We start from the raw sequence: 19,590 nt of genomic DNA, 5'->3' as shown, positions 1-19,590 counted from the left end.
AATGCTTACTACAAGGCAGTGTTGCTGATGAAATAGTGCAGGGGCACACCCTCGTGGACAAAATGCTTACAGCACCTGGTATTCCCAGGCGGTCTCCCATCCAAGTACTAACCAGGCCCGACCCTGCTTAGCTTCCGAGATCAGACGAGATCGGGCGTACCCAGGCTGGTATGGCCGTAAGCGAGAAACAATCTCTTGCTACAACATATATAGTCAAAGTGAGTCTGATAAAACAGACATTTAGTCAATTCATCATTAAATGCTTAATACAAGGCAGTGTTGCTGATGAAATAGTGCAAGAGCACACCCTCGTGGACAAAATGCTTACAGCACCTGGTATTCCCAGGCGGTCTCCCATCCAAGTACTAACCAGTCCCGACCCTGCTTAGCTTCCGAGATCAGACGAGATCGGGCGTACCCAGGCTGGTATGGCCGTAAGCGAGATACAATCTCTTGCTACAACATATATAGTCAAAGTGAGTCTGATAAAACAGACATTTAGTCAATTCATCATTAAATGCTTAATACAAGGCAGTGTTGCTGATGAAATAGTGCAAGAGCACACCCTCGTGGACAAAATGCTTACAGCACCTGGTATTCCCAGGCGGTCTCCCATCCAAGTACTAACCAGGCCCGACCCTGCTTAGCTTCCGAGATCAGACGAGATCGGGCGTACCCAGGCTGGTATGGCCGTAAGCGAGAAACAATCTCTTGCTACAACATATATAGTCAAAGTGAGTCTGATAAAACAGATATTTAGTCAATTCATCATTAAATGCTTAATACAAGGCAGTGTTGCTGTTGAAATAGTGCAAGAGCACACCCTCGTGGACAAAATGCTTACAGCACCTGGTATTCCCAGGCGGTCTCCCATCCAAGTACTAACCAGGCCCGACCCTGCTTAGCTTCCGAGATCAGACGAGATCGGGCGTACCCAGGCTGGTATGGCCGTAAGCGAGACACAATCTCTTGCTACAACATATATAGTCAAAGTGAGTGTGATAAACAGACATTGCATTTTCACCAATTAGATAAGCAGCTTGAACTTTGTGTCACTGAAAAAGTAGAAGAAATTACAAACACTGTTCCCATCACTTTTTACCACAGGTAGTTGGATAAAATACAAACTTTATTTCCTTTCATCATTTGAACAGGGCAAAGGAGCACAAAGCACACACAAGCTGCATTCAGCAACAATATTCTTGTTTGTCTTATAAATACAAGGCAGATGCTAATTGAAAACACAAGGAAATTTGATCCTATTAAAAAGGCAGGAAGCTGCATTTAGTCAATTCATCATTAAATGCTTACTACAAGGCAGTGTTGCTGATGAAATAGTGCAGGGGCACACCCTCGTGGACAAAATGCTTACAGCACCTGGTATTCCCAGGCGGTCTCCCATCCAAGTACTAACCAGGCCCGACCCTGCTTAGCTTCCGAGATCAGACGAGATCGGGCGTACCCAGGCTGGTATGGCCGTAAGCGAGAAACAATCTCTTGCTACAACATATATAGTCAAAGTGAGTCTGATAAAACAGACATTTAGTCAATTCATCATTAAATGCTTAATACAAGGCAGTGTTGCTGATGAAATAGTGCAAGAGCACACCCTCGTGGACAAAATGCTTACAGCACCTGGTATTCCCAGGCGGTCTCCCATCCAAGTACTAACCAGTCCCGACCCTGCTTAGCTTCCGAGATCAGACGAGATCGGGCGTACCCAGGCTGGTATGGCCGTAAGCGAGATACATCTCTTGCTACAACATATATAGTCAAAGTGAGTCTGATAAAACAGACATTTAGTCAATTCATCATTAAATGCTTAATACAAGGCAGTGTTGCTGATGAAATAGTGCAGGGGCACACCCTCGTGGACAAAATGCTTACAGCACCTGGTATTCCCAGGCGGTCTCCCATCCAAGTACTAACCAGGCCCAACCCTGCTTAGCTTCCGAGATCAGACGAGATCGGGCGTACCCAGGCTGGTATGGCCGTAAGCGAGAAACAATCTCTTGCTACAACATATATAGTCAAAGTGAGTCTGATAAAACAGACATTTAGTCAATTCATCATTAAATGCTTAATACAAGGCAGTGTTGCTGATGAAATAGTGCAAGAGCACACCCTCGTGGACAAAATGCTTACAGCACCTGGTATTCCCAGGCGGTCTCCCATCCAAGTACTAACCAGGCCCGACCCTGCTTAGCTTCCGAGATCAGACGAGATCGGGCGTACCCAGGCTGGTATGGCCGTAAGCGAGACACAATCTCTTGCTACAACATATATAGTCAATGTGAGTGTGATAAACAGACATTGCATTTTCACCAATTAGATAAGCAGCTTGAACTTTGTGTCACTGAAAAAGTAGAAGAAATTACAAACACTGTTCCCATCACTTTTTACCACAGGTAGTTGGATAAAATACAAACTTTATTTCCTTTCATCATTTGAACAGGGCAAAGGAGCACAAAGCACACACAAGCTGCATTCAGCAACAATATTCTTGTTTGTCTTATAAATACAAGGCAGATGCTAATTGAAAACACAAGGAAATTTGATCCTATTAAAAAGGCAGGAAGCTGCATTTAGTCAATTCATCATTAAATGCTTACTACAAGGCAGTGTTGCTGATGAAATAGTGCAGGGGCACACCCTCGTGGACAAAATGCTTACAGCACCTGGTATTCCCAGGCGGTCTCCCATCCAAGTACTAACCAGGCCCGACCCTGCTTAGCTTCCGAGATCAGACGAGATCGGGCGTACCCAGGCTGGTATGGCCGTAAGCGAGAAACAATCTCTTGCTACAACATATATAGTCAAAGTGAGTCTGATAAAACAGACATTTAGTCAATTCATCATTAAATGCTTAATACAAGGCAGTGTTGCTGATGAAATAGTGCAAGAGCACACCCTCGTGGACAAAATGCTTACAGCACCTGGTATTCCCAGGCGGTCTCCCATCCAAGTACTAACCAGTCCCGACCCTGCTTAGCTTCCGAGATCAGACGAGATCGGGCGTACCCAGGCTGGTATGGCCGTAAGCGAGATACAATCTCTTGCTACAACATATATAGTCAAAGTGAGTCTGATAAAACAGACATTTAGTCAATTCATCATTAAATGCTTAATACAAGGCAGTGTTGCTGATGAAATAGTGCAAGAGCACACCCTCGTGGACAAAATGCTTACAGCACCTGGTATTCCCAGGCGGTCTCCCATCCAAGTACTAACCAGGCCCGACCCTGCTTAGCTTCCGAGATCAGACGAGATCGGGCGTACCCAGGCTGGTATGGCCGTAAGCGAGAAACAATCTCTTGCTACAACATATATAGTCAAAGTGAGTCTGATAAAACAGACATTTAGTCAATTCATCATTAAATGCTTAATACAAGGCAGTGTTGCTGATGAAATAGTGCAAGAGCACACCCTCGTGGACAAAATGCTTACAGCACCTGGTATTCCCAGGCGGTCTCCCATCCAAGTACTAACCAGTCCCGACCCTGCTTAGCTTCCGAGATCAGACGAGATCGGGCGTACCCAGGCTGGTATGGCCGTAAGCGAGATACATCTCTTGCTACAACATATATAGTCAAAGTGAGTCTGATAAAACAGACATTTAGTCAATTCATCATTAAATGCTTAATACAAGGCAGTGTTGCTGATGAAATAGTGCAGGGGCACACCCTCGTGGACAAAATGCTTACAGCACCTGGTATTCCCAGGCGGTCTCCCATCCAAGTACTAACCAGGCCCAACCCTGCTTAGCTTCCGAGATCAGACGAGATCGGGCGTACCCAGGCTGGTATGGCCGTAAGCGAGAAACAATCTCTTGCTACAACATATATAGTCAAAGTGAGTCTGATAAAACAGACATTTAGTCAATTCATCATTAAATGCTTAATACAAGGCAGTGTTGCTGATGAAATAGTGCAAGAGCACACCCTCGTGGACAAAATGCTTACAGCACCTGGTATTCCCAGGCGGTCTCCCATCCAAGTACTAACCAGGCCCGACCCTGCTTAGCTTCCGAGATCAGACGAGATCGGGCGTACCCAGGCTGGTATGGCCGTAAGCGAGACACAATCTCTTGCTACAACATATATAGTCAATGTGAGTGTGATAAACAGACATTGCATTTTCACCAATTAGATAAGCAGCTTGAACTTTGTGTCACTGAAAAAGTAGAAGAAATTACAAACACTGTTCCCATCACTTTTTACCACAGGTAGTTGGATAAAATACAAACTTTATTTCCTTTCATCATTTGAACAGGGCAAAGGAGCACAAAGCACACACAAGCTGCATTCAGCAACAATATTCTTGTTTGTCTTATAAATACAAGGCAGATGCTAATTGAAAACACAAGGAAATTTGATCCTATTAAAAAGGCAGGAAGCTGCATTTAGTCAATTCATCATTAAATGCTTACTACAAGGCAGTGTTGCTGATGAAATAGTGCAGGGGCACACCCTCGTGGACAAAATGCTTACAGCACCTGGTATTCCCAGGCGGTCTCCCATCCAAGTACTAACCAGGCCCGACCCTGCTTAGCTTCCGAGATCAGACGAGATCGGGCGTACCCAGGCTGGTATGGCCGTAAGCGAGAAACAATCTCTTGCTACAACATATATAGTCAAAGTGAGTCTGATAAAACAGACATTTAGTCAATTCATCATTAAATGCTTAATACAAGGCAGTGTTGCTGATGAAATAGTGCAAGAGCACACCCTCGTGGACAAAATGCTTACAGCACCTGGTATTCCCAGGCGGTCTCCCATCCAAGTACTAACCAGTCCCGACCCTGCTTAGCTTCCGAGATCAGACGAGATCGGGCGTACCCAGGCTGGTATGGCCGTAAGCGAGATACAATCTCTTGCTACAACATATATAGTCAAAGTGAGTCTGATAAAACAGACATTTAGTCAATTCATCATTAAATGCTTAATACAAGGCAGTGTTGCTGATGAAATAGTGCAAGAGCACACCCTCGTGGACAAAATGCTTACAGCACCTGGTATTCCCAGGCGGTCTCCCATCCAAGTACTAACCAGGCCCGACCCTGCTTAGCTTCCGAGATCAGACGAGATCGGGCGTACCCAGGCTGGTATGGCCGTAAGCGAGAAACAATCTCTTGCTACAACATATATAGTCAAAGTGAGTCTGATAAAACAGACATTTAGTCAATTCATCATTAAATGCTTAATACAAGGCAGTGTTGCTGATGAAATAGTGCAAGAGCACACCCTCGTGGACAAAATGCTTACAGCACCTGGTATTCCCAGGCGGTCTCCCATCCAAGTACTAACCAGGCCCGACCCTGCTTAGCTTCCGAGATCAGACGAGATCGGGCGTACCCAGGCTGGTATGGCCGTAAGCGAGACACAATCTCTTGCTACAACATATATAGTCAAAGTGAGTGTGATAAACAGACATTGCATTTTCACCAATTAGATAAGCAGCTTGAACTTTGTGTCACTGAAAAAGTAGAAGAAATTACAAACACTGTTCCCATCACTTTTTACCACAGGTAGTTGGATAAAATACAAACTTTATTTCCTTTCATCATTTGAACAGGGCAAAGGAGCACAAAGCACACACAAGCTGCATTCAGCAACAATATTCTTGTTTGTCTTATAAATACAAGGCAGATGCTAATTGAAAACACAAGGAAATTTGATCCTATTAAAAAGGCAGGAAGCTGCATTTAGTCAATTCATCAATAAATGCTTACTACAAGGCAGTGTTGCTGATGAAATAGTGCAGGGGCACACCCTCGTGGACAAAATGCTTACAGCACCTGGTATTCCCAGGCGGTCTCCCATCCAAGTACTAACCAGGCCCGACCCTGCTTAGCTTCCGAGATCAGACGAGATCGGGCGTACCCAGGCTGGTATGGCCGTAAGCGAGAAACAATCTCTTGCTACAACATATATAGTCAAAGTGAGTCTGATAAAACAGACATTTAGTCAATTCATCATTAAATGCTTAATACAAGGCAGTGTTGCTGATGAAATAGTGCAAGAGCACACCCTCGTGGACAAAATGCTTACAGCACCTGGTATTCCCAGGCGGTCTCCCATCCAAGTAATAACCAGTCCCGACCCTGCTTAGCTTCCGAGATCAGACGAGATCGGGCGTACCCAGGCTGGTATGGCCGTAAGCGAGATACAATCTCTTGCTACAACATATATAGTCAAAGTGAGTCTGATAAAACAGACATTTAGTCAATTCATCATTAAATGCTTAATACAAGGCAGTGTTGCTGATGAAATAGTGCAAGAGCACACCCTCGTGGACAAAATGCTTACAGCACCTGGTATTCCCAGGCGGTCTCCCATCCAAGTACTAACCAGGCCCGACCCTGCTTAGCTTCCGAGATCAGACGAGATCGGGCGTACCCAGGCTGGTATGGCCGTAAGCGAGAAACAATCTCTTGCTACAACATATATAGTCAAAGTGAGTGTGATAACCAGACATTGCATTTTCACCAATTAGATAAGCAGCTTGAACTTTGTGTCACTGAAAAAGTAGAAGAAATTACAAACACTGTTCCCATCACTTTTTAGCACAGGTAGTTGGATAAAATACAAACTTTATTTCCTTTCATCATTTGAACAGGGCAAAGGAGCACAAAGCACACACAAGCTGCATTCAGCAACAATATTCTTGTTTGTCTTATAAATACAAGGCAGATGCTAATTGAAAACACAAGGAAATTTGATCCTATTAAAAAGGCAGGAAGCTGCATTTAGTCAATTCATCATTAAATGCTTACTACAAGGCAGTGTTGCTGATGAAATAGTGCAGGGGCACACCCTCGTGGACAAAATGCTTACAGCACCTGGTATTCCCAGGCGGTCTCCCATCCAAGTACTAACCAGGCCCGACCCTGCTTAGCTTCCGAGATCAGACGAGATCGGGCGTACCCAGGCTGGTATGGCCGTAAGCGAGATACAATCTCTTGCTACAACATATATAGTCAAAGTGAGTCTGATAAAACAGACATTTAGTCAATTCATCATTAAATGCTTAATACAAGGCAGTGTTGCTGATGAAATAGTGCAAGAGCACACCCTCGTGGACAAAATGCTTACAGCACCTGGTATTCCCAGGCGGTCTCCCATCCAAGTACTAACCAGGCCCGACCCTGCTTAGCTTCCGAGATCAGACGAGATCGGGCGTACCCAGGCTGGTATGGCCGTAAGCGAGATACAATCTCTTGCTACAACATATATAGTCAAAGTGAGTCTGATAAAACAGACATTTAGTCAATTCATCATTAAATGCTTAATACAAGGCAGTGTTGCTGATGAAATAGTGCAAGAGCACACCCTCGTGGACAAAATGCTTACAGCACCTGGTATTCCCAGGCGGTCTCCCATCCAAGTACTAACCAGGCCCGACCCTGCTTAGCTTCCGAGATCAGACGAGATCGGGCGTACCCAGGCTGGTATGGCCGTAAGCGAGAAACAATCTCTTGCTACAACATATATAGTCAAAGTGAGTGTGATAACCAGACATTGCATTTTCACCAATTAGATAAGCAGCTTGAACTTTGTGTCACTGAAAAAGTAGAAGAAATTACAAACACTGTTCCCATCACTTTTTAGCACAGGTAGTTGGATAAAATACAAACTTTATTTCCTTTCATCATTTGAACAGGGCAAAGGAGCACAAAGCACACACAAGCTGCATTCAGCAACAATATTCTTGTTTGTCTTATAAATACAAGGCAGATGCTAATTGAAAACACAAGGAAATATGATCCTATTAAAAAGGCAGGAAGCTGCATTTAGTCAATTCATCATTAAATGCTTACTACAAGGCAGTGTTGCTGATGAAATAGTGCAGGGGCACACCCTCGTGGACAAAATGCTTACAGCACCTGGTATTCCCAGGCGGTCTCCAATCCAAGTACTAACCAGGCCCGACCCTGCTTAGCTTCCGAGATCAGACGAGATCGGGCGTACCCAGGCTGGTATGGCCGTAAGCGAGATACAATCTCTTGCTACAACATATATAGTCAAAGTGAGTCTGATAAAACAGACATTTAGTCAATTCATCATTAAATGCTTAATACAAGGCAGTGTTGCTGATGAAATAGTGCAAGAGCACACCCTCGTGGACAAAATGCTTACAGCACCTGGTATTCCCAGGCGGTCTCCCATCCAAGTACTAACCAGGCCCGACCCTGCTTAGCTTCCGAGATCAGACGAGATCGGGCGTACCCAGGCTGGTATGGCCGTAAGCGAGAAACAATCTCTTGCTACAACATATATAGTCAAAGTGAGTGTGATAACCAGACATTGCATTTTCACCAATTAGATAAGCAGCTTGAACTTTGTGTCACTGAAAAAGTAGAAGAAATTACAAACACTGTTCCCATCACTTTTTAGCACAGGTAGTTGGATAAAATACAAACTTTATTTCCTTTCATCATTTGAACAGGGCAAAGGAGCACAAAGCACACACAAGCTGCATTCAGCAACAATATTCTTGTTTGTCTTATAAATACAAGGCAGATGCTAATTGAAAACACAAGGAAATATGATCCTATTAAAAAGGCAGGAAGCTGCATTTAGTCAATTCATCATTAAATGCTTACTACAAGGCAGTGTTGCTGATGAAATAGTGCAGGGGCACACCCTCGTGGACAAAATGCTTACAGCACCTGGTATTCCCAGGCGGTCTCCCATCCAAGTACTAACCAGGCCCGACCCTGCTTAGCTTCCGAGATCAGACGAGATCGGGCGTACCCAGGCTGGTATGGCCGTAAGCGAGAAACAATCTCTTGCTACAACATATATAGTCAAAGTGAGTCTGATAAAACAGACATTTAGTCAATTCATCATTAAATGCTTAATACAAGGCAGTGTTGCTGATGAAATAGTGCAAGAGCACACCCTCGTGGACAAAATGCTTACAGCACCTGGTATTCCCAGGCGGTCTCCCATCCAAGTACTAACCAGGCCCGACCCTGCTTAGCTTCCGAGATCAGACGAGATCGGGCGTACCCAGGCTGGTATGGCCGTAAGCGAGAAACAATCTCTTGCTACAACATATATAGTCAAAGTGAGTGTGATAAACAGACATTGCATTTTCAACAATTAGATAAGCAGCTTGAACTTTGTGTCACTGAAAAAGTAGAAGAAATTACAAACACTGTTCCCATCACTTTTTAGCACAGGTAGTTGGATAAAATACAAACTTTATTTCCTTTCATCATTTGAACAGGGCAAAGGAGCACAAAGCACACACAAGCTGCATTCAGCAACAATATTCTTGTTTGTCTTATAAATACAAGGCAGATGCTAATTGAAAACACAAGGAAATTTGATCCTATTAAAAAGGCAGGAAGCTGCATTTAGTCAATTCATCATTAAATGCTTACTACAAGGCAGTGTTGCTGATGAAATAGTGCAGGGGCAAACCCTCGTGAACAAAATGCTTTCAGCACCTGGTATTCCCAGGCGGTCTCCCATCCAAGTACTAACCAGGCCCGACCCTGCTTAGCTTCCGAGATCAGACGAGATCGGGCGTACCCAGGCTGGTATGGCCGTAAGCGAGAAACAATCTCTTGCTACAACATATATAGTCAAAGTGAGTCTGATAAAACAGACATTTAGTCAATTCATCATTAAATGCTTAATACAAGGCAGTGTTGCTGATGAAATAGTGCAAGAGCACACCCTCGTGGACAAAATGCTTACAGCACCTGGTATTCCCAGGCGGTCTCCCATCCAAGTACTAACCAGGCCCGACCCTGCTTAGCTTCCGAGATCAGACGAGATCGGGCGTACCCAGGCTGGTATGGCCCTAAGCGAGAAACAATCTCTTGCTACAACATATATAGTCAAAGTGAGTGTGATAACCAGACATTGCATTTTCACCAATTAGATAAGCAGCTTGAACTTTGTGTCACTGAAAAAGTAGAAGAAATTACAAACACTGTTCCCATCACTTTTTAGCACAGGTAGTTGGATAAAATACAAACTTTATTTCCTTTCATCATTTGAACAGGGCAAAGGAGCACAAAGCACACACAAGCTGCATTCAGCAACAATATTCTTGTTTGTCTTATAAATACAAGGCAGATGCTAATTGAAAACACAAGGAAATTTGATCCTATTAAAAAGGCAGGAAGCTGCATTTAGTCAATTCATCATTAAATGCTTACTACAAGGCAGTGTTGCTGATGAAATAGTGCAGGGGCACACCCTCGTGGACAAAATGCTTACAGCACCTGGTATTCCCAGGCGGTCTCCCATCCAAGTACTAACCAGGCCCGACCCTGCTTAGCTTCCGAGATCAGACGAGATCGGGCGTACCCAGGCTGGTATGGCCGTAAGCGAGAAACAATCTCTTGCTACAACATATATAGTCAAAGTGAGTCTGATAAAACAGACATTTAGTCAATTCATCATTAAATGCTTAATACAAGGCAGTGTTGCTGATGAAATAGTGCAAGAGCACACCCTCGTGGACAAAATGCTTACAGCACCTGGTATTCCCAGGCGGTCTCCCATCCAAGTACTAACCAGGCCCGACCCTGCTTAGCTTCCGAGATCAGACGAGATCGGGCGTACCCAGGCTGGTATGGCCGTAAGCGAGATACAATCTCTTGCTACAACATATATAGTCAAAGTGAGTCTGATAAAACAGACATTTAGTCAATTCATCATTAAATGCTTAATACAAGGCAGTGTTGCTGATGAAATAGTGCAAGAGCACACCCTCGTGGACAAAATGCTTACAGCACCTGGTATTCCCAGGCGGTCTCCCATCCAAGTACTAACCAGGCCCGACCCTGCTTAGCTTCCGAGATCAGACGAGATCGGGCGTACCCAGGCTGGTATGGCCGTAAGCGAGAAGCAATCTCTTGCTACAACATATATAGTCAAAGTGAGTGTGATAACCAGACATTGCATTTTCACCAATTAGATAAGCAGCTTGAACTTTGTGTCACTGAAAAAGTAGAAGAAATTACAAACACTGTTCCCATCACTTTTTAGCACAGGTAGTTGGATAAAATACAAACTTTATTTCCTTTCATCATTTGAACAGGGCAAAGGAGCACAAAGCACACACAAGCTGCATTCAGCAACAATATTCTTGTTTGTCTTATAAATACAAGGCAGATGCTAATTGAAAACACAAGGAAATTTGATCCTATTAAAAAGGCAGGAAGCTGCATTTAGTCAATTCATCATTAAATGCTTACTACAAGGCAGTGTTGCTGATGAAATAGTGCAGGGGCACACCCTCGTGAACAAAATGCTTACAGCACCTGGTATTCCCAGGCGGTCTCCGATCCAAGTACTAACCAGGCCCGACCCTGCTTAGCTTCCAAGATCAGACGAGATCGGGCGTACCCAGGCTGGTATGGCCGTAAGCGAGAAACAATCTCTTGCTACAACATATATAGTCAAAGTGAGTGTGATAAACAGACATTGCATTTTCAACAATTAGATAAGCAGCTTGAACTTTGTGTCACTGAAAAAGTAGAAGAAATTACAAACACTGTTCCCATCACTTTTTAGCACAGGTAGTTGGATAAAATACAAACTTTATTTCCTTTCATCATTTGAACAGGGCAAAGGAGCACAAAGCACACACAAGCTGCATTCAGCAACAATATTCTTGTTTGTCTTATAAATACTAGGCAGATGCTAATTGAAAACACAAGGAAATTTGATCCTATTAAAAAGGCAGGAAGCTGCATTTAGTCAATTCATCATTAAATGCTTACTACAAGGCAGTGTTGCTGATGAAATAGTGCAGGGGCACACCCTCGTGAACAAAATGCTTACAGCACCTGGTATTCCCAGGCGGTCTCCCATCCAAGTACTAACCAGGCCCGACCCTGCTTAGCTTCCGAGATCAGACGAGATCGGGCGTACCCAGGCTGGTATGGCCGTAAGCGAGAAACAATCTCTTGCTACAACATATATAGTCAAAGTGAGTCTGATAAAACAGACATTTAGTCAATTCATCATTAAATGCTTAATACAAGGCAGTGTTGCTGATGAAATAGTGCAAGAGCACACCCTCGTGGACAAAATGCTTACAGCACCTGGTATTCCCAGGCGGTCTCCCATCCAAGTACTAACCAGGCCCGACCCTGCTTAGCTTCCGAGATCAGACGAGATCGGGCGTACCCAGGCTGGTATGGCCGTAAGCGAGAAAGAATCTCTTGCTACAACATATATAGTCAAAGTGAGTGTGATAAACAGACATTGCATTTTCACCAATTAGATAAGCAGCTTGAACTTTGTGTCACTGAAAAAGTAGAAGAAATTACAAACACTGTTCCCATCACTTTTTAGCACAGGTAGTTGGATAAAATACAAACTCTATTTCCTTTCATCATTTGAACAGGGCAAAGGAGCACAAAGCACACACAAGCTGCATTCAGCAACAATATTCTTGTTTGTCTTATAAATACAAGGCAGATGCTAATTGAAAACACAAGGAAATTTGATCCTATTAAAAAGGCAGGAAGCTGCATTTAGTCAATTCATCATTAAATGCTTACTACAAGGCAGTGTTGCTGATGAAATAGTGCAGGGGCACACCCTCGTGGACAAAATGCTTACAGCACCTGGTATTCCCAGGCGGTCTCCCATCCAAGTACTAACCAGGCCCGACCCTGCTTAGCTTCCGAGATCAGACGAGATCGGGCGTACCCAGGCTGGTATGGCCGTAAGCAAGAAACAATCTCTTGCTACAACATATATAGTCAAAGTGAGTCTGATAAAACAGACATTTAGTCAATTCATCATTAAATGCTTAATACAAGGCAGTGTTGCTGATGAAATAGTGCAAGAGCACACCCTCGTGGACAAAATGCTTACAGCACCTGGTATTCCCAGGCGGTCTCCCATCCAAGTACTAACCAGGCCCGACCCTGCTTAGCTTCCGAGATCAGAAGAGATCGGGCGTACCCAGGCTGGTATGGCCGTAAGCGAGATACAATCTCTTGCTACAACATATATAGTCAAAGTGAGTCTGATAAAACAGATATTTAGTCAATTCATCATTAAATGCTTAATACAAGGCAGTGTTGCTGATGAAATAGTGCAAGAGCACACCCTCGTGGACAAAATGCTTACAGCACCTGGTATTCCCAGGCGGTCTCCCATCCAAGTACTAACCAGGCACGACCCTGCTTAGCTTCCGAGATCAGACGAGATCGGGCGTACCCAGGCTGGTATGGCCGTAAGCGAGAAACAATCTCTTGCTACAACATATATAGTCAAAGTGAGTGTGATAACCAGACATTGCATTTTCACCAATTAGATAAGCAGCTTGAACTTTGTGTCACTGAAAAAGTAGAAGAAATTACAAACACTGTTCCCATCACTTTTTAGCACAGGTAGTTGGATAAAATACAAACTTTATTTCCTTTCATCATTTGAACAGGGCAAAGGAGCACAAAGCACACACAAGCTGCATTCAGCAACAATATTCTTGTTTGTCTTATAAATACAAGGCAGATGCTAATTGAAAACACAAGGAAATTTGATCCTATTAAAAAGGCAGGAAGCTGCATTTAGTCAATTCATCATTAAATGCTTACTACAAGGCAGTGTTGCTGATGAAATAGTGCAGGGGCACACCCTCGTGAACAAAATGCTTACAGCACCTGGTATTCCCAGGCGGTCTCCCATCCAAGTACTAACCAGGCCCGACCCTGCTTAGCTTCCGAGATCAGACGAGATCGGGCGTACCCAGGCTGGTATGGCCGTAAGCGAGAAACAATCTCTTGCTACAACATATATAGTCAAAGTGAGTGTGATAAACAGACATTGCATTTTCAACAATTAGATAAGCAGCTTGAACTTTGTGTCACTGAAAAAGTAGAAGAAATTACAAACACTGTTCCCATCACTTTTTAGCACAGGTAGTTGGATAAAATACAAACTTTATTTCCTTTCATCATTTGAACAGGGCAAAGGAGCACAAAGCACACACAAGCTGCATTCAGCAACAATATTCTTGTTTGTCTTATAAATACAAGGCAGATGCTAATTGAAAACACAAGGAAATTTGATCCTATTAAAAAGGCAGGAAGCTGCATTTAGTCAATTCATCATTAAATGCTTACTACAAGGCAGTGTTGCTGATGAAATAGTGCAGGGGCACACCCTCGTGAACAAAATGCTTACAGCACCTGGTATTCCCAGGCGGTCTCCCATCCAAGTACTAACCAGGCCCGACCCTGCTTAGCTTCCGAGATCAGACGAGATCGGGCGTACCCAGGCTGGTATGGCCGTAAGCGAGAAACAATCTCTTGCTACAACATATATAGTCAAAGTGAGTCTGATAAAACAGACATTTAGTCAATTCATCATTAAATGCTTAATACAAGGCAGTGTTGCTGATGAAATAGTGCAAGAGCACACCCTCGTGGACAAAATGCTTACAGCACCTGGTATTCCCAGGCGGTCTCCCATCCAAGTACTAACCAGGCCCGACCCTGCTTAGCTTCCGAGATCAGACGAGATCGGGCGTACCCAGGCTGGTATGGCCGTAAGCGAGAAAGAATCTCTTGCTACAACATATATAGTCAAAGTGAGTGTGATAAACAGACATTGCATTTTCACCAATTAGATAAGCAGCTTGAACTTTGTGTCACTGAAAAAGTAGAAGAAATTACAAACACTGTTCCCATCACTTTTTAGCACAGGTAGTTGGATAAAATACAAACTTTATTTCCTTTCATCATTTGAACAGGGCAAAGGAGCACAAAGCACACACAAGCTGCATTCAGCAACAATATTCTTGTTTGTCTTATAAATACAAGGCAGATGCTAATTGAAAACACAAGGAAATTTGATCCTATTAAAAAGGCAGGAAGCTGCATTTAGTCAATTCATCATTAAATGCTTACTACAAGGCAGTGTTGCTGATGAAATAGTGCAGGGGCACACCCTCGTGAACAAAATGTTTACAGCACCTGGTATTCCCAGGCGGTCTCCCATCCAAGTACTAACCAGGCCCGACCCTGCTTAGCTTCCGAGATCAGACGAGATCGGGCGTACCCAGGCTGGTATGGCCGTAAGCGAGAAACAATCTCTTGCTACAACATATATAGTCAAAGTGAGTCTGATAAAACAGACATTTAGTCAATTCATCATTAAATGCTTAATACAAGGCAGTGTTGCTGATGAAATAGTGCAAGAGCACACCCTCGTGGACAAAATGCTTACAGCACCTGGTATTCCCAGGCGGTCTCCCATCCAAGTACTAACCAGGCCCGACCCTGCTTAGCTTCCGAGATCAGACGAGATCGGGCGTACCCAGGCTGGTATGGCCGTAAGCGAGAAACAATCTCTTGCTACAACATATATAGTCAAAGTGAGTGTGATAAACAGACATTGCATTTTCACCAATTAGATAAGCAGCTTGAACTTTGTGTTACTGAAAAAGTAGAAGAAATTACAAACACTGTTCCCATCACTTTTTAGCACAGGTAGTTGGATAAAATACAAACTTTATTTCCTTTCATCATTTGAACAGGGCAAAGGAGCACAAAGCACACACAAGCTGCATTCAGCAACAATATTCTTGTTTGTCTTATAAATACAAGGCAGATGCTAATTGAAAACACAAGGAAATTTGATCCTATTAAAAAGGCAGGAAGCTGCATTTAGTCAATTCATCATTAAATGCTTACTACAAGGCAGTGTTGCTGATGAAATAGTGCAGGGGCACACCCTCGTGGACAAAATGCTTACAGCACCTGGTATTCCCAGGCGGTCTCCCATCCAAGTACTAACCAGGCCCGACCCTGCTTAGCTTCCGAGATCAGACGAGATCGGGCGTACCCAGGCTGGTATGGCCGTAAGCGAGAAACAATCTCTTGCTACAACATATATAGTCAAAGTGAGTCTGATAAAACAGACATTTAGTCAATTCATCATTAAATGCTTAATACAAGGCAGTGTTGCTGATGAAATAGTGCAAGAGCACACCCTCGTGGACAAAATGCTTACAGCACCTGGTATTCCCAGGCGGTCTCCCATCCAAGTACTAACCAGGCCCGACCCTGCTTAGCTTCCGAGATCAGACGAGATCGGGCGTACCCAGGCTGGTATGGCCGTAAGCGAGATACAATCTCTTGCTACAACATATATAGTCAAAGTGAGTCTGATAAAACAGACATTTAGTCAATTCATCATTAAATGCTTAATACAAGGCAGTGTTGCTGATGAAATAGTGCAAGAGCACACCCTCGTGGACAAAATGCTTACAGCACCTGGTATTCCCAGGCGGTCTCCCATCCAAGTACTAACCAGGCCCGACCCTGCTTAGCTTCCGAGATCAGACGAGATCGGGCGTACCCAGGCTGGTATGGCCGTAAGCGAGAAACAATCTCTTGCTACAACATATATAGTCAAAGTGAGTGTGATAACCAGACATTGCATTTTCACCAATTAGATAAGCAGCTTGAACTTTGTGTCACTGAAAAAGTAGAAGAAATTACAAACACTGTTCCCATCACTTTTTAGCACAGGTAGTTGGATAAAATACAAACTTTATTTCCTTTCATCATTTGAACAGGGCAAAGGAGCACAAAGCACACACAAGCTGCATTCAGCAACAATATTCTTGTTTGTCTTATAAATACAAGGCAGATGCTAATTGAAAACACAAGGAAATTTGATCCTATTAAAAAGGCAGGAAGCTGCATTTAGTCAATTCATCATTAAATGCTTACTACAAGGCAGTGTTGCTGATGAAATAGTGCAGGGGCACACCCTCGTGAACAAAATGTTTACAGCACCTGGTATTCCCAGGCGGTCTCCCATCCAAGTACTAACCAGGCCCGACCCTGCTTAGCTTCCGAGATCAGACGAGATCGGGCGTACCCAGGCTGGTATGGCCGTAAGCGAGAAACAATCTCTTGCTACAACATATATAGTCAAAGTGAGTCTGATAAAACAGACATTTAGTCAATTCATCATTAAATGCTTAATACAAGGCAGTGTTGCTGATGAAATAGTGCAAGAGCACACCCTCGTGGACAAAATGCTTACAGCACCTGGTATTCCCAGGCGGTCTCCCATCCAAGTACTAACCAGGCCCGACCCTGCTTAGCTTCCGAGATCAGACGAGATCGGGCGTACCCAGGCTGGTATGGCCGTAAGCGAGAAACAATCTCTTGCTACAACATATATAGTCAAAGTGAGTGTGATAAACAGACATTGCATTTTCACCAATTAGATAAGCAGCTTGAACTTTGTGTCACTGAAAAAGTAGAAGAAATTACAAACACTGTTCCCATCACTTTTTAGCACAGGTAGTTGGATAAAATACAAACTTTATTTCCTTTCATCATTTGAACAGGGCAAAGGAGCACAAAGCACACACAAGCTGCATTCAGCAACAATATTCTTGTTTGTCTTATAAATACAAGGCAGATGCTAATTGAAAACACAAGGAAATTTGATCCTATTAAAAAGGCAGGAAGCTGCATTTAGTCAATTCATCATTAAATGCTTACTACAAGGCAGTGTTGCTGATGAAATAGTGCAGGGGCACACCCTCGTGGACAAAATGCTTACAGCACCTGGTATTCCCAGGCGGTCTCCCATCCAAGTACTAACCAGGCCCGACCCTGCTTAGCTTCCGAGATCAGACGAGATCGGGCGTACCCAGGCTGGTATGGCCGTAAGCGAGAAACAATCTCTTGCTACAACATATATAGTCAAAGTGAGTCTGATAAAACAGACATTTAGTCAATTCATCATTAAATGCTTAATACAAGGCAGTGTTGCTGATGAAATAGTGCAAGAGCACACCCTCGTGGACAAAATGCTTACAGCACCTGGTATTCCCAGGCGGTCTCCCATCCAAGTACTAACCAGGCCCGACCCTGCTTAGCTTCCGAGATCAGACGAGATCGGGCGTACCCAGGCTGGTATGGCCGTAAGCGAGAAACAATCTCTTGCTACAACATATATAGTCAAAGTGAGTGTGATAAACAGACATTGCATTTTCACCAATTAGATAAGCAGCTTGAACTTTGTGTCACTGAAAAAGTAGAAGAAATTACAAACACTGTTCCCATCACTTTTTAGCACAGGTAGTTGGATAAAATACAAACTTTATTTCCTTTCATCATTTGAACAGGGCAAAGGAGCACAAAGCACACACAAGCTGCATTCAGCAACAATATTCTTGTTTGTCTTATAAATACAAGGCAGATGCTAATTGAAAACACAAGGAAATTTGATCCTATTAAAAAGGCAGGAAGCTGCATTTAGTCAATTCATCATTAAATGCTTACTACAAGGCAGTGTTGCTGATGAAATAGTGCAGGGGCACACCCTCGTGGACAAAATGCTTACAGCACCTGGTATTCCCAGGCGGTCTCCCATCCAAGTACTAACCAGGCCCGACCCTGCTTAGCTTCCGAGATCAGACGAGATCGGGCGTACCCAGGCTGGTATGGCCGTAAGCGAGAAACAATCTCTTGCTACAACATATATAGTCAAAGTGAGTGTGATAAACAGACATTGCATTTTCACCAATTAGATAAGCAGCTTGAACTTTGTGTCACTGAAAAAGTAGAAGAAATTACAAACACTGTTCCCATCACTTTTTAGCACAGGTAGTTGGATAAAATACAAACTTTATTTCCTTTCATCATTTGAACAGGGCAAAGGAGCACAAAGCACACACAAGCTGCATTCAGCAACAATATTCTTGTTTGTCTTATAAATACAAGGCAGATGCTAATTGAAAACACAAGGAAATTTGATCCTATTAAAAAGGCAGGAAGCTGCATTTAGTCAATTCATCATTAAATGCTTACTACAAGGCAGTGTTGCTGATGAAATAGTGCAGGGGCACACCCTCGTGGACAAAATGCTTACAGCACCTGGTATTCCCAGGCGGTCTCCCATCCAAGTACTAACCAGGCCCGACCCTGCTTAGCTTCCGAGATCAGACGAGATCGGGCGTACCCAGGCTGGTATGGCCGTAAGCGAGAAACAATCTCTTGCTACAACATATATAGTCAAAGTGAGTCTGATAAAACAGACATTTAGTCAATTCATCATTAAATGCTTAATACAAGGCAGTGTTGCTGATGAAATAGTGCAAGAGCACACCCTCGTGGACAAAATGCTTACAGCACCTGGTATTCCCAGGCGGTCTCCCATCCAAGTACTAACCAGGCCCGACCCTGCTTAGCTTCCGAGATCAGACGAGATCGGGCGTACCCAGGCTGGTATGGCCGTAAGCGAGAAACAATCTCTTGCTACAACATATATAGTCAAAGTGAGTGTGATAAACAGACATTGCATTTTCACCAATTAGATAAGCAGCTTGAACTTTGTGTCACTGAAAAAGTAGAAGAAATTACAAACACTGTTCCCATCACTTTTTAGCACAGGTAGTTGGATAAAATACAAACTTTATTTCCTTTCATCATTTGAACAGGGCAAAGGAGCACAAAGCACACACAAGCTGCATTCAGCAACAATATTCTTGTTTGTCTTATAAATACAAGGCAGATGCTAATTGAAAACACAAGGAAATTTGATCCTTTTAAAAAGGCAGGAAGCTGCATTTAGTCAA

The 19,590-nt window shown here is 43.5% G+C and overlaps 54 non-coding genes across 54 annotated transcripts; all 54 read right to left on the bottom strand.

Annotated features, from left to right (window-relative positions):
- Nucleotides 1–63: 63 nt before the first annotated feature.
- LOC145885621 (5S ribosomal RNA) lies at nt 64–182 on the bottom strand. Its single transcript, XR_014397204.1, has one exon. It is a non-coding gene; the product is annotated as a 5S ribosomal RNA (ribosomal RNA).
- Nucleotides 183–321: 139 nt separating this feature from the next.
- Nucleotides 322–440, bottom strand: LOC145886606 (5S ribosomal RNA). Its single transcript, XR_014398191.1, has one exon. It is a non-coding gene; the product is annotated as a 5S ribosomal RNA (ribosomal RNA).
- Nucleotides 441–579: 139 nt separating this feature from the next.
- LOC145885610 (5S ribosomal RNA) lies at nt 580–698 on the bottom strand. Its single transcript, XR_014397193.1, has one exon. It is a non-coding gene; the product is annotated as a 5S ribosomal RNA (ribosomal RNA).
- A 139-nt stretch (nt 699–837) lies between these two features.
- LOC145885599 (5S ribosomal RNA) lies at nt 838–956 on the bottom strand. Its single transcript, XR_014397182.1, has one exon. It is a non-coding gene; the product is annotated as a 5S ribosomal RNA (ribosomal RNA).
- A 409-nt stretch (nt 957–1,365) lies between these two features.
- LOC145885588 (5S ribosomal RNA) lies at nt 1,366–1,484 on the bottom strand. The gene has a single exon (XR_014397171.1). It is a non-coding gene; the product is annotated as a 5S ribosomal RNA (ribosomal RNA).
- Nucleotides 1,485–1,623: 139 nt separating this feature from the next.
- LOC145886605 (5S ribosomal RNA) lies at nt 1,624–1,742 on the bottom strand. Its single transcript, XR_014398190.1, has one exon. It is a non-coding gene; the product is annotated as a 5S ribosomal RNA (ribosomal RNA).
- A 138-nt stretch (nt 1,743–1,880) lies between these two features.
- LOC145856376 (5S ribosomal RNA) lies at nt 1,881–1,999 on the bottom strand. Its single transcript, XR_014377267.1, has one exon. It is a non-coding gene; the product is annotated as a 5S ribosomal RNA (ribosomal RNA).
- Nucleotides 2,000–2,138: 139 nt separating this feature from the next.
- On the bottom strand, nt 2,139–2,257 carry LOC145885576 (5S ribosomal RNA). The gene has a single exon (XR_014397159.1). It is a non-coding gene; the product is annotated as a 5S ribosomal RNA (ribosomal RNA).
- Nucleotides 2,258–2,666: 409 nt separating this feature from the next.
- On the bottom strand, nt 2,667–2,785 carry LOC145885565 (5S ribosomal RNA). The gene has a single exon (XR_014397148.1). It is a non-coding gene; the product is annotated as a 5S ribosomal RNA (ribosomal RNA).
- A 139-nt stretch (nt 2,786–2,924) lies between these two features.
- Nucleotides 2,925–3,043, bottom strand: LOC145886604 (5S ribosomal RNA). The gene has a single exon (XR_014398189.1). It is a non-coding gene; the product is annotated as a 5S ribosomal RNA (ribosomal RNA).
- Nucleotides 3,044–3,182: 139 nt separating this feature from the next.
- Nucleotides 3,183–3,301, bottom strand: LOC145885555 (5S ribosomal RNA). The gene has a single exon (XR_014397138.1). It is a non-coding gene; the product is annotated as a 5S ribosomal RNA (ribosomal RNA).
- Nucleotides 3,302–3,440: 139 nt separating this feature from the next.
- LOC145886603 (5S ribosomal RNA) lies at nt 3,441–3,559 on the bottom strand. The gene has a single exon (XR_014398188.1). It is a non-coding gene; the product is annotated as a 5S ribosomal RNA (ribosomal RNA).
- Nucleotides 3,560–3,697: 138 nt separating this feature from the next.
- Nucleotides 3,698–3,816, bottom strand: LOC145856365 (5S ribosomal RNA). The gene has a single exon (XR_014377256.1). It is a non-coding gene; the product is annotated as a 5S ribosomal RNA (ribosomal RNA).
- Nucleotides 3,817–3,955: 139 nt separating this feature from the next.
- LOC145885544 (5S ribosomal RNA) lies at nt 3,956–4,074 on the bottom strand. The gene has a single exon (XR_014397127.1). It is a non-coding gene; the product is annotated as a 5S ribosomal RNA (ribosomal RNA).
- A 409-nt stretch (nt 4,075–4,483) lies between these two features.
- Nucleotides 4,484–4,602, bottom strand: LOC145885533 (5S ribosomal RNA). The gene has a single exon (XR_014397116.1). It is a non-coding gene; the product is annotated as a 5S ribosomal RNA (ribosomal RNA).
- Nucleotides 4,603–4,741: 139 nt separating this feature from the next.
- Nucleotides 4,742–4,860, bottom strand: LOC145886602 (5S ribosomal RNA). The gene has a single exon (XR_014398187.1). It is a non-coding gene; the product is annotated as a 5S ribosomal RNA (ribosomal RNA).
- Nucleotides 4,861–4,999: 139 nt separating this feature from the next.
- Nucleotides 5,000–5,118, bottom strand: LOC145885522 (5S ribosomal RNA). Its single transcript, XR_014397105.1, has one exon. It is a non-coding gene; the product is annotated as a 5S ribosomal RNA (ribosomal RNA).
- A 139-nt stretch (nt 5,119–5,257) lies between these two features.
- On the bottom strand, nt 5,258–5,376 carry LOC145885511 (5S ribosomal RNA). The gene has a single exon (XR_014397094.1). It is a non-coding gene; the product is annotated as a 5S ribosomal RNA (ribosomal RNA).
- Nucleotides 5,377–5,785: 409 nt separating this feature from the next.
- Nucleotides 5,786–5,904, bottom strand: LOC145885500 (5S ribosomal RNA). The gene has a single exon (XR_014397083.1). It is a non-coding gene; the product is annotated as a 5S ribosomal RNA (ribosomal RNA).
- A 139-nt stretch (nt 5,905–6,043) lies between these two features.
- LOC145852151 (5S ribosomal RNA) lies at nt 6,044–6,162 on the bottom strand. Its single transcript, XR_014374005.1, has one exon. It is a non-coding gene; the product is annotated as a 5S ribosomal RNA (ribosomal RNA).
- Nucleotides 6,163–6,301: 139 nt separating this feature from the next.
- Nucleotides 6,302–6,420, bottom strand: LOC145885490 (5S ribosomal RNA). The gene has a single exon (XR_014397072.1). It is a non-coding gene; the product is annotated as a 5S ribosomal RNA (ribosomal RNA).
- Nucleotides 6,421–6,829: 409 nt separating this feature from the next.
- On the bottom strand, nt 6,830–6,948 carry LOC145885479 (5S ribosomal RNA). The gene has a single exon (XR_014397060.1). It is a non-coding gene; the product is annotated as a 5S ribosomal RNA (ribosomal RNA).
- Nucleotides 6,949–7,087: 139 nt separating this feature from the next.
- LOC145885467 (5S ribosomal RNA) lies at nt 7,088–7,206 on the bottom strand. Its single transcript, XR_014397048.1, has one exon. It is a non-coding gene; the product is annotated as a 5S ribosomal RNA (ribosomal RNA).
- A 139-nt stretch (nt 7,207–7,345) lies between these two features.
- Nucleotides 7,346–7,464, bottom strand: LOC145885456 (5S ribosomal RNA). Its single transcript, XR_014397037.1, has one exon. It is a non-coding gene; the product is annotated as a 5S ribosomal RNA (ribosomal RNA).
- Nucleotides 7,465–7,873: 409 nt separating this feature from the next.
- Nucleotides 7,874–7,992, bottom strand: LOC145886689 (5S ribosomal RNA). Its single transcript, XR_014398274.1, has one exon. It is a non-coding gene; the product is annotated as a 5S ribosomal RNA (ribosomal RNA).
- A 139-nt stretch (nt 7,993–8,131) lies between these two features.
- On the bottom strand, nt 8,132–8,250 carry LOC145885447 (5S ribosomal RNA). Its single transcript, XR_014397028.1, has one exon. It is a non-coding gene; the product is annotated as a 5S ribosomal RNA (ribosomal RNA).
- Nucleotides 8,251–8,659: 409 nt separating this feature from the next.
- On the bottom strand, nt 8,660–8,778 carry LOC145885436 (5S ribosomal RNA). Its single transcript, XR_014397017.1, has one exon. It is a non-coding gene; the product is annotated as a 5S ribosomal RNA (ribosomal RNA).
- A 139-nt stretch (nt 8,779–8,917) lies between these two features.
- LOC145885425 (5S ribosomal RNA) lies at nt 8,918–9,036 on the bottom strand. The gene has a single exon (XR_014397006.1). It is a non-coding gene; the product is annotated as a 5S ribosomal RNA (ribosomal RNA).
- A 409-nt stretch (nt 9,037–9,445) lies between these two features.
- LOC145885469 (5S ribosomal RNA) lies at nt 9,446–9,564 on the bottom strand. Its single transcript, XR_014397050.1, has one exon. It is a non-coding gene; the product is annotated as a 5S ribosomal RNA (ribosomal RNA).
- Nucleotides 9,565–9,703: 139 nt separating this feature from the next.
- Nucleotides 9,704–9,822, bottom strand: LOC145884531 (5S ribosomal RNA). The gene has a single exon (XR_014396109.1). It is a non-coding gene; the product is annotated as a 5S ribosomal RNA (ribosomal RNA).
- Nucleotides 9,823–10,231: 409 nt separating this feature from the next.
- Nucleotides 10,232–10,350, bottom strand: LOC145885413 (5S ribosomal RNA). The gene has a single exon (XR_014396994.1). It is a non-coding gene; the product is annotated as a 5S ribosomal RNA (ribosomal RNA).
- A 139-nt stretch (nt 10,351–10,489) lies between these two features.
- LOC145885402 (5S ribosomal RNA) lies at nt 10,490–10,608 on the bottom strand. Its single transcript, XR_014396983.1, has one exon. It is a non-coding gene; the product is annotated as a 5S ribosomal RNA (ribosomal RNA).
- Nucleotides 10,609–10,747: 139 nt separating this feature from the next.
- LOC145885391 (5S ribosomal RNA) lies at nt 10,748–10,866 on the bottom strand. Its single transcript, XR_014396972.1, has one exon. It is a non-coding gene; the product is annotated as a 5S ribosomal RNA (ribosomal RNA).
- A 409-nt stretch (nt 10,867–11,275) lies between these two features.
- LOC145851941 (5S ribosomal RNA) lies at nt 11,276–11,394 on the bottom strand. The gene has a single exon (XR_014373793.1). It is a non-coding gene; the product is annotated as a 5S ribosomal RNA (ribosomal RNA).
- A 409-nt stretch (nt 11,395–11,803) lies between these two features.
- LOC145885380 (5S ribosomal RNA) lies at nt 11,804–11,922 on the bottom strand. Its single transcript, XR_014396961.1, has one exon. It is a non-coding gene; the product is annotated as a 5S ribosomal RNA (ribosomal RNA).
- A 139-nt stretch (nt 11,923–12,061) lies between these two features.
- Nucleotides 12,062–12,180, bottom strand: LOC145885369 (5S ribosomal RNA). The gene has a single exon (XR_014396950.1). It is a non-coding gene; the product is annotated as a 5S ribosomal RNA (ribosomal RNA).
- Nucleotides 12,181–12,589: 409 nt separating this feature from the next.
- Nucleotides 12,590–12,708, bottom strand: LOC145885357 (5S ribosomal RNA). Its single transcript, XR_014396938.1, has one exon. It is a non-coding gene; the product is annotated as a 5S ribosomal RNA (ribosomal RNA).
- A 139-nt stretch (nt 12,709–12,847) lies between these two features.
- On the bottom strand, nt 12,848–12,966 carry LOC145881995 (5S ribosomal RNA). Its single transcript, XR_014393562.1, has one exon. It is a non-coding gene; the product is annotated as a 5S ribosomal RNA (ribosomal RNA).
- A 139-nt stretch (nt 12,967–13,105) lies between these two features.
- Nucleotides 13,106–13,224, bottom strand: LOC145886263 (5S ribosomal RNA). Its single transcript, XR_014397847.1, has one exon. It is a non-coding gene; the product is annotated as a 5S ribosomal RNA (ribosomal RNA).
- Nucleotides 13,225–13,633: 409 nt separating this feature from the next.
- LOC145885346 (5S ribosomal RNA) lies at nt 13,634–13,752 on the bottom strand. The gene has a single exon (XR_014396927.1). It is a non-coding gene; the product is annotated as a 5S ribosomal RNA (ribosomal RNA).
- A 409-nt stretch (nt 13,753–14,161) lies between these two features.
- Nucleotides 14,162–14,280, bottom strand: LOC145885335 (5S ribosomal RNA). The gene has a single exon (XR_014396916.1). It is a non-coding gene; the product is annotated as a 5S ribosomal RNA (ribosomal RNA).
- A 139-nt stretch (nt 14,281–14,419) lies between these two features.
- On the bottom strand, nt 14,420–14,538 carry LOC145885324 (5S ribosomal RNA). Its single transcript, XR_014396905.1, has one exon. It is a non-coding gene; the product is annotated as a 5S ribosomal RNA (ribosomal RNA).
- Nucleotides 14,539–14,947: 409 nt separating this feature from the next.
- On the bottom strand, nt 14,948–15,066 carry LOC145884374 (5S ribosomal RNA). The gene has a single exon (XR_014395952.1). It is a non-coding gene; the product is annotated as a 5S ribosomal RNA (ribosomal RNA).
- A 139-nt stretch (nt 15,067–15,205) lies between these two features.
- On the bottom strand, nt 15,206–15,324 carry LOC145885313 (5S ribosomal RNA). Its single transcript, XR_014396894.1, has one exon. It is a non-coding gene; the product is annotated as a 5S ribosomal RNA (ribosomal RNA).
- A 409-nt stretch (nt 15,325–15,733) lies between these two features.
- LOC145885302 (5S ribosomal RNA) lies at nt 15,734–15,852 on the bottom strand. Its single transcript, XR_014396883.1, has one exon. It is a non-coding gene; the product is annotated as a 5S ribosomal RNA (ribosomal RNA).
- Nucleotides 15,853–15,991: 139 nt separating this feature from the next.
- Nucleotides 15,992–16,110, bottom strand: LOC145885291 (5S ribosomal RNA). Its single transcript, XR_014396872.1, has one exon. It is a non-coding gene; the product is annotated as a 5S ribosomal RNA (ribosomal RNA).
- A 139-nt stretch (nt 16,111–16,249) lies between these two features.
- Nucleotides 16,250–16,368, bottom strand: LOC145885280 (5S ribosomal RNA). The gene has a single exon (XR_014396861.1). It is a non-coding gene; the product is annotated as a 5S ribosomal RNA (ribosomal RNA).
- A 409-nt stretch (nt 16,369–16,777) lies between these two features.
- Nucleotides 16,778–16,896, bottom strand: LOC145884373 (5S ribosomal RNA). The gene has a single exon (XR_014395951.1). It is a non-coding gene; the product is annotated as a 5S ribosomal RNA (ribosomal RNA).
- A 139-nt stretch (nt 16,897–17,035) lies between these two features.
- On the bottom strand, nt 17,036–17,154 carry LOC145885269 (5S ribosomal RNA). The gene has a single exon (XR_014396850.1). It is a non-coding gene; the product is annotated as a 5S ribosomal RNA (ribosomal RNA).
- A 409-nt stretch (nt 17,155–17,563) lies between these two features.
- LOC145885259 (5S ribosomal RNA) lies at nt 17,564–17,682 on the bottom strand. The gene has a single exon (XR_014396840.1). It is a non-coding gene; the product is annotated as a 5S ribosomal RNA (ribosomal RNA).
- A 139-nt stretch (nt 17,683–17,821) lies between these two features.
- Nucleotides 17,822–17,940, bottom strand: LOC145885252 (5S ribosomal RNA). The gene has a single exon (XR_014396833.1). It is a non-coding gene; the product is annotated as a 5S ribosomal RNA (ribosomal RNA).
- Nucleotides 17,941–18,349: 409 nt separating this feature from the next.
- Nucleotides 18,350–18,468, bottom strand: LOC145885241 (5S ribosomal RNA). Its single transcript, XR_014396822.1, has one exon. It is a non-coding gene; the product is annotated as a 5S ribosomal RNA (ribosomal RNA).
- Nucleotides 18,469–18,877: 409 nt separating this feature from the next.
- On the bottom strand, nt 18,878–18,996 carry LOC145885230 (5S ribosomal RNA). The gene has a single exon (XR_014396811.1). It is a non-coding gene; the product is annotated as a 5S ribosomal RNA (ribosomal RNA).
- A 139-nt stretch (nt 18,997–19,135) lies between these two features.
- On the bottom strand, nt 19,136–19,254 carry LOC145885219 (5S ribosomal RNA). Its single transcript, XR_014396800.1, has one exon. It is a non-coding gene; the product is annotated as a 5S ribosomal RNA (ribosomal RNA).
- Between the last annotated feature and the right edge of the window lie 336 nt (nt 19,255–19,590).

Source organism: Salmo salar, chromosome 08 (assembly GCF_965601325.2).
Source record: "Salmo salar chromosome 08, fSalSal1, whole genome shotgun sequence".
Lineage (NCBI taxonomy): Eukaryota > Metazoa > Chordata > Actinopteri > Salmoniformes > Salmonidae > Salmo > Salmo salar.
The sequence above is the reverse complement of the archived record's forward strand: the minus strand, read 5'-3'. Positions and strand labels throughout refer to the sequence as shown.